At 39.8% G+C, this 12500-nt stretch overlaps 1 protein-coding gene across 2 annotated transcripts in view; it reads left to right on the plus strand.

Moving 5' to 3' along the window:
• The first annotated feature begins 10832 nt into the window (after nucleotides 1–10832).
• Nucleotides 10833–12500, plus strand: part of zgc:172282 (leucine-rich repeat and fibronectin type III domain-containing protein 1-like protein) — a 59088-nt gene continuing 57420 nt past the window's right edge. For both annotated transcript variants that reach the window (XM_017490234.3, XM_047161399.2), the window contains exons 1-2: nucleotides 10833–11309; nucleotides 11410–11564. The gene's annotated coding sequence lies outside the window, so the exon portion shown is untranslated. The remainder of the gene's footprint in view (nucleotides 11310–11409; nucleotides 11565–12500) is intronic.

A 12500-nucleotide genomic window follows, 5' to 3' on the forward strand; every position in this document is an offset into this window, starting at 1 on the left:
GAGTGATAACTTGAACTAGTGTTAATGTTAATGTTAAAGTATAGGAATAAAGGTTGGGGAGTCTGGTAATATAATATAATATATATATATATAATATAATCAGATTAAATGGACATCATGGCAGTGTAATATTGTGCATGATTAAATCGTTATGCTGCACAGGTCTAACCCCTAGTAATCCTATTAGTTCATTCTATATAGATTTCTTTGAATAGGTAATGGTGTCTAAAATAGAGACTAATTTTATTTCATGTGCATCCTTTTTTCTCCCCGGATCTGTGTATGAAACATTACGAAACAATATTTAGTCCGGATACTGTGCTGTAGTGATGTGGTTGCTTACAGCCGTGTATATGGAGACCTACATTACAGTGTAATTCAGTTACACCTTTCTTTAGAGCGTAATAATATTAAATTATTATTCATTGTCATTTCTATAATTTGTTGAGCTTTGATAGTTTATTCTGACAGGTTGATTATGGGAAGGCTGCATCCAGTAAAACTGGGAATGGCCTGATGCTGAGCCATTTACATATGACTGACATCTGACACCTTTAGTGAGGAGTCTTTAGTGAGGACTCGAAGACTCTTGACTTTTTCAAATTCTCTTTCCTTTTAACACATGTAGTACTATTTACCTTTTCTCTACTATAATGACTTATATTACCCACTAAGCGGTGTCAGGCAGAAAAATCTGGTTCCTCTCGAGGTTTCTTCCTCATGGTATCTCAGGGAGATTTTCCTTGCCAGTGTCTCCTGTGTATGTATTTATAAAATTAGCAATAACAATAACTACAGCTATTTTATTTAGTATGACACCATGACTCGCTTCACCTGCATCAGTTTGATTGTAATGGGATGTGATGCCTCACCACTAGCTGTGTGTGGGGAGTTTGCACGTTCTCCCCGTGCTACAGGGGTTTCCTCTGGGTACTCCGGTTTCCTCCCCAAGTACAAAGACATGCATGGTAGGCTGATCGGCTTGTCTAAAGTGTCCGTAGTGTATGAATGTACCCCGCCTTATACCCCATGCTCCCTGGGATAGGCTCCAGGTTTCCCCGTGTCCCTGAAAAGGATAAGTGGTATAGAAGATAGATGGATGGACATTTATCTCTCGTTCTTATGCATTTGTGTTACATTATGCTGTTCCAGTTAATATTTTTCTATCGAACGCCTGGACATACGTATGATCCAGAAGACGTTCTGATATTTAATCTGGCCCAAAGCAGCCTTTCCTCTAATGCAAGCTGAAAGCATACAGACACACGCAACCATGACATACTCGAGGCGAAATTGTACACATAAACACGTTTCGAAATCATGGCTTTCATGTAAAAGTTAAAACTGAATAAAACTGCAAATTGCACCCCTTTTATTTTAACCTTAGATGTTTTCACAGCATGATAAAGAGGCGAGGGAGTTGCGCGCAGCTTCTAACTAACCAAGTGCTCCTCTGAGAGCCTCTCTACAATTAGAAGTTATTAGCTAGAAATCAAACTCAAAGGAATGGAGAGTTCTTCTCTCTCTCTCTCTCTCTCTCTCATTACTTTTTCTTATCACTGCGCTTCCCTGAGAAACACTGGACCAAAGCGGGGGAAAGAGAGTTCCCATATTTACTTCTGATACGTTCTGTAAGTGTTCCCACTCAGCAAAACGAACCTCAGATAGATCACGCCGTATTTATATCTGAATTATCTTCATCTGTTGTTGCTTAAAAAGGCCTCGAGCGATTACAACCCCAATGTCAAAAAAGTTGGGACGCTGTGTGAAATGTAAATAAATAACAGAATGCAATGATTTGCAAATCTCATAAACCCGTATGTTATTCACAATAGGATGCAGAAAACATATCAAATGTTTAAACTGAGGAAACAGACCGTTTTTAATGAGAAAAATAAGCTCGTTTTGAATTTCATGGCCAAACACGACTCAAAAAGGTTGGGGCGGTGGACAACAAAAGGCTGGAAAAGTAAGTGTTAGTAAAAATAAACAGCTGGAGGAACATTTGCTTAATTAATTAGATTAATTTGGAATAGGTCAGTAATGTGATTGGGTATAAAAAGAGTATCTTAGAGAGGATGGAATGAATGGAAGTTGCTCTAAAAACTGTAAATACCTTTCAGCATTCTGTGTTCTACTGCGAATAACATACTTTTTCCAACTTTTTTGGAATCAGCACTGTACATTAACATGTACTGGGTGGCTGAATGGAGAGCTGAAGAGCTATGTGCTGAAGAAATGCAAACTAGAGAGAGAAAATAAAGTCAACTATTTAATGAGTGCAGTTCAGTTTAGTGTATTATCAGCAATATTAAAGCATTTCAGCGGGTTGTCTGCTTTGTTGTGATGGTTGGTCATGGTCGTGGTCGGGGTCATGGTCATGGTCATGTTCTCCACTATAGATACGAAGTGCGCAGTGAAGATCGGGACACTTCTCCTCATTATCTCTTTTCAGAAGACAGATTTATGGGTGTTTTTTTTCAGGATCTGTGCACAGCGCTTGATGAAGTAATTACTCTATACTGAGTTCCCAGACTCTACAGCATGTATGTGAATATGAAAGGCTCCTCCGAGAGCTTCGATGTTCAATAGATTAGATAATGTGAGAAGAGGATTAATTAAATACATCTGGTCTAATGTGTGGTCTAAAGCTAGACAAACTGAACATAACGTGTCGTGGTTGTTAATTAAGGGTTTGAATAATCATCCTTGAATTGAAACTTCCTATATTGTGAGTTCGGGAATAATATGTCGAGGAGCTGTACTGATTTGACATCATTTTTCTTAAGTCAGAAATATCTGATGGAACTCAAGACATGTTCAGGACGTTGAGACACGTAGTTTAGCGTGGGAGAAGACGCTGGGATTAGGCATTCCTTTTCCCTATATTATCTCTCTCTCTCTCTCTCTCTCTCTCTCTCTCTCTCTCTCTCTCTCTCTCTCTATATATATATATATATATATATATATATATATATATATATATATATATATATATATATATATCCATCCATTTATTTTCTATACCGCTTATCCTTCCTTCAGGGTCACAGTGAACCTGGAGCCAACCCAGAGAGCACGGGGCACAAGGCGGGGTACACCATGGACAGGGTGCCGATCCATCGCAGGGCACAATCACATACACATTCACACACCCATTCATACACTACGGACACTTTGAACATGCCTATCATGCATGTCTTTGGACTGGGGGAGGAAACCGGGGTACCCGGAGGAAACCCCCACAGGTGAGAACATGCAAACTCCACACACACAGGGCCACAGTGGGAATCGAACCCCCGACCCTGGAGGTGTGAGGGGAACGTGCTGACCTATATATAATCTCAATTGGAATAATTTAAACTGTTTTAGGATGAAATAATATCAGGTTACCGCAATCCAACGCAGCACTAAGCTCTACATTTGTAATCCAATCTACTTATAAAAAAACCAACAACAACAACAACACAACATTAGTGACAGTTTAATAAAAAATAATTCTCCTAAAAGATGATAAGTTTGCAATGAGAAACACGTAATCCCTCGATGGTCTCATCACTGGAGGAAAACGTTACTGGCACCATTTAAACTTTGTCCGCTGTGTTATGTAGAGATTGTCTAAGCACATTTCTCTGTGTTTATAGCTGTTGTCTGATTACAGACCGAACTCATTACACGTACAGTACTAGTGTGCAGAACTAGAAAGTTCTTTGTACAGATTTTCTTATAGATGTTTCTTTTTGTGACTTCTGCATTATTGAGTCTGTACAAAAGCACTGAAGATTTCCAAACAATACTTTTCCAACAATAAATGAAATGTTACAGAAAAAAAATATATTTGTACTCCTCTTCTGATCGATAGCTTTCAACACTGAGATCCCGTACATGCTTTGTAAGCTCTTTATAGACCATTGGTGCAGCGGCCAGATATAAGCAGGAAGAAAACCGTACAGAAACAGCTTGTTTATGTTGTTTAAGGTTAATTAGAATCACTTTGTTGATGACTGGTGTATGATCATTACTTTACCATTTGTGCGACCACTTATGTTATTGTAATGATCCCTCCCCCCCAACCCTCAACCCCCAACCCCATTTCTATTTGTTTTTCCCTTGAATTTTGTTGGTTGCTATATCATATTAATTGTGGGAAAACATCTGATGTGGGTTATCTTGGTTTAATTACAAAAACAACTGCAGTTTTATTAGGGGTGTGTAGGCTTTTTATATCCAATATAACTTGGACGGTTTTAGACATCTTTTGGCAGGCCAGCTGTTTTTACCACAGAAATAGTGACAGCTGTGAAAACATGACAGAAGTGTTTTCCATCAGGCAGCAATGATGCAATACTTCAGGCGTACAGTAAGGTGGAGGATGGGTGCTGCCATCTCGGTCCACTGCAGCTGTGTGTTCTTAAATTTCAAATAACCTCAAAAGTAATCCAACATTTTGGCCCTCTCTCCTTTACAACATTGCTTCAGTTCATTGATGTTTGTGGGCATTTGTTTACAGTATGAGCGGCTCTCTTAAGACCCCACCACGGCATCTCAATGGGGTTGAGGTCTGGACTTTGACATGGCCATTCCAACACCTTGATTTGTTTTTCTTCTTTACTCATTCAGATTTACTGGTGTGCTTGGAATCATTCTCCTGTTGCATGGAAGTATAACAGTGCCAAATGTCCTCAAGGCGAAATGGCATGATGAATTACATAAACGAAATAAAAAACATATCGCAAGAACAATACTTGAATTTTCCTGCCCAGCAATTTGGCACAAATTGAAAAAAACAACAACACAGCAATATCAGTGCTTGAATTTGTTTCCTCTGCAATTCATTGGGTTTGTATATTTTGATTGAAAACAAAATTTCAGTATTAATTCTATGCACACATATTCACCTTCCTACCTTTTAGATTTTTGATATTTAATTAAATAAACTGTCAAATCATATCCAAACATTCTGTTGTTTTTATACCATATGGACATATACACAAAATATACCATAGTTCAATAGCATTTGAAGGGAATGACTTGGTCACAAAACCAACTGGATAGCGTTCCTGTAGGTGTCAGGTATGACGCACACCTTTTAGATTTTTGATAAAAGGTGTGCGTTATAGCTGACACCCAGATGAACACTTTACAGCTGGTTTGATGACCAAGACATTCCCTTCAAATGCTGTTGAAGTTAGAAAGGTGTATAACAATATGTAACTTTAGAGACGGTCCCTTAATTTGCGCATATCTGCGAATACCGAACGTCCAACGTCAAAACAACTTTATGCCAGTCCTATAAGTTCATCATTTCTTATGGCTTGTCAGTACAATCCCACCACTAGTGGCCGCCCCAGAGTAACATGTTACAATAGTATCGGCAATCATGTGAGACACGGATGTGAAGACTTGAATTTTAAGACCTGAATTTTTGAGATTGAAAAATAATGTTTTGAAATATTACCTGATAAATAATGAACTTGGTATTTTAACAACTGAATATTCTGGAACTGTATTTTAGGAAGGTGAATATCTGTGCATTGAATTTTGAATACTGGAATTTTGTTTTCAATCAAAATATACCAAACCCAATGAATTGCAGAGGAAACGAATTCAAACGTTGATATTGCTGTGGGTTTTTTTTTTTTTCAATTTGTGTCAAATTGCTGGGCAGGAAAATTCAACTATTGCTATTGCGATATGTTTTTATTCAGTTTATGTAATTCAACATGCCATTTTGCCTTGAGGACATTTGGCACTATTATACTTCCATACTGTTGCATGACCCAATTTCATACCAGCTTACGCTGCTGGAAATATTGAAGGCTCTCCATTTGTGAACAGTCCTTCACGCTGTAGAATGATGAATTTCAAATTGTTTGGAGATGGCCTTATAACCCTTCCCAGATTGATCAGCAGCAACAAATGCTTCTCTGAGGTCATGGCTGATGTTCTTTCATCTTGGTATGACTTAGACACACACCTGAGTGCTCCAGAACAGCAAACCGCCTCTATAAAACTTCTGCCTTTTATAGAGGTAGTGTTTAAAACTTCTTGATGATGAACTCACCTTATGCATTTCAATAGTAACGCCTGGCTGCTAATTCCTCTCTTAATGACTATGGAAGTAGGAAGGGTGTACTTGTTTTTTCCCACCTGGTTTCTGAATGATGGTTTGAAATCTGATGCGTTAAACCTGAGGTTATTTGGTTGTTTATAGACGTTGGCGAGAACCAATTTTTTTTTATTTATAAACGACGCAAAGAAAAGCAGGTCGTTTTATCGTTTAAACTCATACCACTAATTGCTCTTTCGCTCTCTTTTGTCCACCTTTAACTCTTTGGTTGCCATGGTAACCTGTGTCTGTTTTCTACACATGCTCAAAGCACACCATATTAAGCATATTTTAAAATAAATACCATTTGGTCAATTTTTCCACAAAAAAAAAAACTTCTTGAAGATGTTTAAGATAAATTAAATGTGTTATATGTAGAATAATTTTGGGTTCCGATTTCATTTTAAAATAATATGATATGCATAAATGACAATGAGCAATTAGGGAATATATCTGTATGCGTATACATGTTAGCATCATCTCTGTAACTGTAGTGAACATGACTGAGTGTGGCATTTTTCTGTATTTTTAGGTAGAAGTTTAATGGAAATGTGTGATAAGACGGTGTAGCGTGTGGATTTATGCTACACTTGATGGACAGTGTTTTTAGATCTGAATGCCTGGTGCTGTGGTCTCTGTTTGTTCTGCAGGATCAGAGTAAAGTACAAAGCTGATATTCGCAGGCTAGGCAGCCAATGCTAGGAGGAAGCTTTCTTTCTATTATGATCCATCAGTGCGCTGCTCATGCAGGTCTACGGACTGAGTTTAATTGCTGTCCACAGGGCTCGGTTTGCGCTTGAGACAGATTACCATGAGCTATCCGATTGAAAGATGACTTCTCTGTAATGATGCCTGTGGCTATAAAGTAGTTAACACACGCTCAGAAAGTCACCAAAGAAGCAGATGCCATCATAGACTATTTTGGATCTTCATTCCATCATCGTGATCGTTGCGAGCTGCGAATCAAAGGGTGAAAAAGGAAGGATTTTTTGAAGACACGAAAAGAAGTAGTTGGGGGGAAAAATGATGATTAATTGAAAATACAGCTGCTGAACTTAGCAAGAACGTCGCAACACTGGCTCAGAGATTTGGAGGTGGGTTCTGGCCGTACGTCTTTCAAGTTCAATGACAGCTCTTATATTAGTGTGCCCACTAATTCAACCCTAACAGCTGTGACTGGGTGTACTTCCCAGGGCAGCTCAGGAACATAATACTACCACTGTGATGCCTGCACTTTTCCCAGGCTCTGCCGGGTTAACATCACCCTCCCCAGTGGTGTGAGTACTGCAATTATTTCCAAACACCTTTCCAACCAGTCTCTCAGTTCCTCGTAACACACATTTTGGTATACGCATGTTATCCAGGGGATTCTCGCTGCCCCTGGCGGTTATCTGTTATTCAAATAACCACAATTACATACGTAAGTAGTGTTTTTATTTTTGGCCAGCTTGTGCAGATTTGCTTTGGTATATTGTCAGTGATGTTCTGGAAATTATTCGCCAGCCTAATTCGGCATCATCTTGTCTCATGGAAATTCAGATAAGATATGTGGGCTAGGCTCAGTCAGTGAATGACGGATGCAATAAACATTCGTTCAGTCAAGCAATAAGAAATGAAATGTGACAGCGTAAATCCAGTATGACGCTCGTTTCGAATGCTGACTGCTAGTTAAGAATTGCAGTCTCATTGCTAGTTTGATTTGGGGTGGGTTTATATAACATGGCAGATTTTTTTAATTTTTTGCATTATAGTGACATTAATAAAATAAAATAAAATAAAAACTTGGATATATGTTTAGTTTTGTGTAATATATCAGGATTCACCATATCAATAGAATCATATTGCAAACAAATGGCATTCCTAAATACACTATATGGCCAAAAGTATGTGGACAGCTCACCATAACACCCAAGAAGACATGGTTCGCGAAGGATTGGAGTGGAAGAAATCGAGTGTCCTGCACAGAGCCCTGACCTCAACCCCACTGAACTGAACTTTGCAATGAACTGGAACATTAAGTTCACGCCAGGTTTTCCTGTCAGACATCAGTGCCCCAACGTTTTCTGTTCTTGTGGAAGAACAAGCACAAATCCCTACACAAATCTTTCTCACCAACTGGTCCCAGACAGTGAGACTCGGACCCCACCTCTCCTCCACTCGCACGTTGAGCACAGGTTCTCCACAGGGCTGTGTGTTGAGCCCCCTCCTGTACTGTCTCTACACATATGACTGTAGACCAGTCTACAACAATAATCTTATCATCAAGTTTGCTGACGACACCACAGTGGTCGGACTTATCTCAAAAGGAGAGGAGGCAGCCTACAGAGAGGAAGTCCTAAACTTGGCAGCCTGGTGTTCAAAGAACAATCTGACTCTAAACACCAAGAAAACCAAGGAACTTATTGTAGACTTCAGAAAACACAACACGGAGCTGGCCCCCCTCTTCGTTAATGGTGAGTGTGTGGAGAAGGTCCACACCGTCCGGTTTCTTGGCGTCCTTATCTCTGCAAACATCTCCTGGACGGACAACATCACAGCGGTTATCAAGAAGGCTCAAACGCGGCTACACTTCCTGAGGGTTCTCAGGAAGTACAATCTGGACTCCAATCTGCTGCTGATCTTCTACCGTTCGTCCGTCGAGAGCCTGCTGACATACTGTATCACGGTGTGGTACGGTAGCTGCACCGCAGCAGACAGGGAGAGGCTTCAGAGGGTAGTAAGAGCAGCACAGAAGATCATTGGCTGCCCTCTCCCCTCCCTGATGGATATTTATACTTCCCGTTGCCTCAGCAGAGGAAAAACCATCATTAAGGACAGTTCTCACCCTGGCTTTGATCTGTTCAATCTGTTGCCCTCAGGGAGACGTTACAGGTGCACCAAAACAAGGACTAGTAGATTTAGGAATAGTTTCTTCCCGAAAGCTATTACCATGATAAACAAACACATGTACTGAGTCCACAGCATATGTATATAGTGTCTCAAAACTGTGCATTTCATAGTACCTCCCCCATCCACCCCAATATCTATCTTGCATATCTATCTTGCATATCTTGTATATCTTGTTTATTTATTTTGTTTATTTATCTTGTTTATTTATCTGTGTATTATGTTTATTCTTCTTGTGTATTGAATGTACATGTTTGCACGGAACAAAAAGGAGTGGCTCTTAATTTCATTGTACATATGTATAGTGACAATAAAAGGCATTCATTCATTCATTCATTCATTCATTCATTCATTCATTCTCAGCCACGCTCCAAAAACTACTGGGAGGTTTTCCTAGAAGAGTGGAGGCTGCTATAGCAGCAAAGGGAGAACAATTCGATATTAATGCCCATGGTTTGGAATGGGATGTTCAATACGCAGGTGTCCACATACTTTTGGCCATACAGTGTAGTATATGATTTATTAGAAGGGACATCTAAAGTGACTGATACTGCTAATATACGCCCAGATATCTATTAAAATCATAGTTCTATGAATCCAGCTGTTATATTTGAGGTCTCAGAGACCCCCAGACCCTCGTTAAATGCATAAAACATATAATTAATAATGGTTGTTTTTTTTTCATACTCTTTGACTTTTTTTTAATTACGAGAACTTTTGAAGTCCTGTACAATGCACTTTTTTAATCCTTTGTATCTCAAAGACTCTCGCTATAAGACTAAATAAGATTAAATAGTGCAATTTGTCCTGTTTTTACACTCTTATTGTTGTTCAGATGAAATAGCAATAACCCTCTCACAAGAGTGCTCGCAATTTTCCCTGCCACAGTGTCCTTGAAATCGTTTCATACGGTCTCCCGTATCATACGATTTGATAACAGCGAGGCAAGAGGACATAGAAGAGAATATGATCACTCGGCAGAAATAGTATTAGGGATGTTGGGGGAAAGGTGGGTTGCCCCTGCTTTACAACCCAGACCCCAGTATTACTGTTAATGAACGTCTTATTCTTTTCCGAGGGAGACGTCCCTTTCATCAATACATGCTAAGCAAGCCAGCTAGATATAGCATAAAAACATGGGGCCGCTTGTGACTCAAGAACATGTGGTGTGTTGTCCACCCCAGCCGGAGTGTTTTGTGGGGCCGTAGATGCAGTGGTGGCATCTTGCACCAGGGTTTCTGTTGACCTTATTGATGGTGGTGGTTGGGCATAAATATTATACTGTATATTTCCACACAGTTCATTTGAATTCTTTTGATTGGACTATTGTTTCCATGGCTTTTATAGAAAACTGATCCCAAAGAGAAAGAGCGTTTATTGGGTAATATACCATTGTATAAAAATATGCTTCTACTGCTTTTTGAACAATTTTCTCACATGTAGCCTATGCAAACACTTTCTGAGGTGTTGAAACTTAGCCATATTGGATCTACTGATTAGAAATAAAGAATAGAAAATTAAAATAAAAAAAAAAAAAAACGAGAAAGGTTTCACATCATTATCAATTTCAGAACTCTAGAATGATCTCTGAGACTCCAAGGATAAAAGCACTGGAGATGATTTAAGGATATTGGATCAAATTATAAAATTATAATTAAATTATCAATTTATATCAAATTATAAGGATAAAAGGATCAAATATATTTCAATCACAGTTAATAATCCAATGAGTTAATAATCCAAAATCACTGGAGGTGATAAAATGCCCAAAGTTCCAAATATTCCTGTCAAATGAAATCTTTTCCTGAGATGGTTTATGTGTAGGCACAAAGAAGGACACCTTTCCTGAGATCCTGTACTCAGTCTGTTCGCATTAAATTAAAGCTGTTCATTGCTGCGGAAGTTAGTGCAACACTGTGGGTTTGTTCCACACCAATTTCCTACACGTGCTGCAGATCAGAATATTATTCTTTTTTCCGCCTAATAGTCTACTTTTTATTTGATTTGATTTATTGTTTTTATTTATAAATCTTGCCTACGTCCTTATTGCCTGTAGCTGTTTCACGCGACGTTATTGGAGCAGTGAAGACGCGAGCCAGCGCGAGCCTGCGCGAGCTCTACACGCCCATGAGAACCGGGCAGGAAAACGTCGCGTGCGTGAGCGTGTGTGTATGTGTACATGTACACACTACAGCTTCTCGGACTTTCTATGGATGTGATATCTCAAGAACATGTCCTTGTTTTTGAAGATGGATCCTTTTAGTCTTGTCCTCGACGCAGCAGAGACCAGCACGAGCACTATGATGTCTGCAAGGTGAGGCTGAATTCGGATTATTTCCCGGACCTAATGCAATATTTGACAAGGATTTGCTAATTGAACTTTTTTTTTTTTTTCTCTTTCCACCCTGTAAAAGTTGTGTGATTGGGATCATTAACCAAACGTCTTGGAGAGAAGGTTAATTGCTCTCTTCAGCGTGTAGCTACAGAGAAAGCGCGCGCGCACGGGCAGGTGCACAAACAGCACGGACTGGGGAGAAGGAAAAACACTAAACAAATCACAGGCTTTCAGGTTTGTGCGGTGAAGAACACACACACACACACACACACACACACACACACACACACACACACACACACACACACACACACTGCGTGCACACTGGGAGCCAAGAGTCATTTCAGATGCAGTCGGAATTGTAATCGAGGCTATTTGGAAATTAGGGCAAACTGCCCTCTCTCTCTCTCTCTGTGTGTGTCTGTGTGTGTGTGTGTGTGTCCCCTTTAACGTGCTCCACAATGCTGAGTAATGATCAGCAATGCGCTAGACTAAATCTGATTGCTCAGGTCGGCATCTTAGATGCATCAGATAAATCTACAACAAGGGTCATTCTCCCTGTTTATGCGTCCATTTCCGTGCCCCTGTGCTGTCCGTCAGTTCTGAAATCAGCCAGTGTTTATAAAACATCACTAAAACGATTAAACACGTGTATTGCGAGGTGCAGATCGACAAATTAAGATTGAATGCGTGGAATAATAATAATAATAATAATAATAATAATAATAAAGCCAGTAACCGCGCACGCGCTCCTCTTTATTGCATTGCATTGAGAATGAAGCGCGCGCGCGCACACGCCAGAGGTTCTCATCACAACATGGGGTTTGTGTGTGTGTGTGTTTCAGGAATTAAGAGACTCGTCCTCTCCGTCTCTCTCTCACTCTCTTCCCCTTTCTGTGACGCCTGCTGGTCTTGTCTTTGTCTCAGATCAGATTGTTCGTGATGTAGTGAAATGTGGTATTTGTACCACAGACAGGGGGCCTTGGTGTTCCTGCAGACTCTGAGCTGCTCTCTGCCTGGGCATGTTTGCTAAACCTCAAAATGAAACATTCATGAGATGCTCAAATGTCCAGGTGGTGTGTGTTAACAATCCTCTTTACTATTTGTTATTGCTAGAAATCAGATGTGTGTTTTATTATGAGCATCATGTATCGCGTGGTGGTACGGTAC

The sequence above is a fragment of the Ictalurus punctatus genome, chromosome 17 (genome assembly GCF_001660625.3).
Source record: "Ictalurus punctatus breed USDA103 chromosome 17, Coco_2.0, whole genome shotgun sequence".
Lineage (NCBI taxonomy): Eukaryota > Metazoa > Chordata > Actinopteri > Siluriformes > Ictaluridae > Ictalurus > Ictalurus punctatus.